We start from the raw sequence: 2,478 nt of genomic DNA, 5'->3' as shown, positions 1-2,478 counted from the left end.
ATTCATAAGTAAAAAAATATGCAGTTGTACATTTGTTAATAGAGTGGCTATATTAATGGAAGTAGAGCAACTGGCTCACAATCATGAGGTTCGATTCCCGGACCAGGATATGTGGGTTGTTTTTTTTGAGTAAGACACTTTTATGTCATTTTTTTCCAGTTCACCCAACAGCAGAAATGAGTTGAGACATCACTGGTGCCAAGCTGTATTGGCCTTTGCCTTTCCCTTGGATAACATCAGTGGCGCGAAGAGAGGAGGCTGGTATGCGTAGGCGACTGCTGATCTTCCATAAGCAACCTTGCCCGAACTTATGCCTCGGAGGGGAACTTTCTAGGGGCAATCCCATGGTTATTCATGACCCAGGGGACTCATTGTAATGTGCGGCGCCATCGGCAAGAATTTCTTTGCTTGAAGATAGTTTGGAGGTTCTTTTGCTGAGCCCTTTCTACGTTCTTGAATAGTATGACAGGATGACAGGAAACTTGCTCGACATATGATAGCCTCAAATTCGGCTTCCTGAAGGGTCTATAAGCACCGGACTCCAAATCGAAGATCACATCAAGGAAAGCCACCGTTTTCGTGACCTTAAATCCAAGGGCATTCATGGTGCCGGTGAGGATCTTTCTAAGCCTGTCGAGTGTATGGAAGTTTGCTCGTCTCGATATTGTATGCGCGTCGATCCTGAAGAGGCTAGAGCTAATGGAGTGGAACTTCTTTTTGAGTAAATCTTGGGCGAAAAAAACCCAACGATATCGAACATGTCAGCACTGTCAAAAGTGGCCATTGCTATATTGAAGGAGCTATTTGGGTCTGTGCGCTTGGCCCACGCCGATTCCTTACGCTCCCACCCCCGAAAACTCTGCACACACACATATATAGCAGCACTGCACACATTCCAATTCTTTCATGTCATTTGTTTTAATTAATTATATGAATTGCCCTTCTTTATAAATGTCCTCTACTTTTTGTATATATAAATAAAAACAAACATCTGGAGGAAAATATAATATGCCTGAAAAAGTCTGCTAACTCAAACATTTCTGCAAACCCTGTAAAACAAAATATTACAAATGAGAAACAAAAAGCATTACAATATCTGCAAGATGGCTCCTCTATAGTTATTAAAGAAGCAGACGAAGGAGGAAACATTGTAATAATGGATAAGACCCATTACAGAGAAATGGTCTTAGAACAACTTAATGACCAGTAATTCTACAGAAAATTAGATAGCAATGCTGATAAACAAACTATGAACAAACATGGTAAATTTGCTAACAAACCCAAGGCTGATTTAACAAAAAAGGAGTTGGATTATCTCACTAATTCTGAAGTGAAAACGAGTAACTTTTATAGACTTACCAAAATCCATAAATCTTAACAGATCAACAACAGCTGAAAAGGCCTCCATACTCCATATATAAAAATATTGCCACACCAAATATTGCCACATCAAATTGCGCCCGATTGTTGCAGGACCAGCATCCAGTACCCAAAGATTAAGTAACTTGCTTGACATAATTTTAAAACCTTTATGCAGATTAGTTCCCAGTTTCAACAGAGATCACATAGACTTCTTAAGCCAGAATGGGAAGATAAAGAAATAGTACTAGTTAGCTTTGACGTAAGTAGCCTCTACGCAAATATCCCCCATATATATGCACTAGAAGTAGTAGAATTCTGGATAAACAAACACTCACAAAGAATTCAGGAGAAATTCTCTAAAGAATTCATATTTGAAGGTTTACAAATACAAGGCACTGCGATGGGGACGGAATTTGCACCAACATTTACTACACCAGTAATGGTATACCTAGAAGAAAAATTCTACATCCTATCCAGAACTACTTTTGATCACCACTTCCAAACCTATCGTATAGGAAACTGGAAAGGATTCCTAGATGACCGCTTCATATTTTGGAACCGAAGTAAGGAGGACCTTACAAAATTTCTGAAATTAATAAACAGCATTCATGTCTCAATCCAATTAATTATGGATATGAATGAAAAGAACTACTCTTTTGGATATTCTGATAAAAAAAACAAAAAAAACGGGACAGTTACTACTGATCTTTGCTCTAAGAACATAGACAGACAGCAATATTTAGACTTTAGTTCTTACCACCCTTCCCAAGCAAAAAGGAACACGCCATTTATTATAGCAAGGCGCATATGCTCGATAGTCACAGATACTGTTAGGCAAGAGAAACGATCATAGACATAAGACGAGCTTCTTTCAGTTTCCGTCTACCAAATCCACTCACAAGGTTTTGGTCGGCCCGAAGCTATAGCAGAAGACACTTGCTCAAGGCGCCACATAGTGGAACTGAACCCGGAACCATGCGCTTGGGAAGCAAACTCCTTACCACACAGCCACTGCGTGGTACTTTGGGCGACTGTCTTCTGCAATAGCCTAGGGTCGATCAAAGCCTTGTGAGCGGATTTGGTTGACGGAAACTGAAAGAATCCCGTCGTATATAT

The 2,478-nt window shown here is 40.0% G+C and overlaps 1 long non-coding RNA gene across 1 annotated transcript in view; it reads right to left on the bottom strand.

Annotated features, from left to right (window-relative positions):
• LOC106881602 (uncharacterized) overlaps positions 1-2,478 on the bottom strand; it is a 21,884-nt gene that overhangs the window by 16,524 nt on the left and 2,882 nt on the right. The window lies entirely within an intron of this gene.

The sequence above is a fragment of the Octopus bimaculoides genome, chromosome 2 (genome assembly GCF_001194135.2).
Source record: "Octopus bimaculoides isolate UCB-OBI-ISO-001 chromosome 2, ASM119413v2, whole genome shotgun sequence".
NCBI lineage: Eukaryota > Metazoa > Mollusca > Cephalopoda > Octopoda > Octopodidae > Octopus > Octopus bimaculoides.
This window is presented reverse-complemented; position numbering and strand designations above follow the sequence as displayed.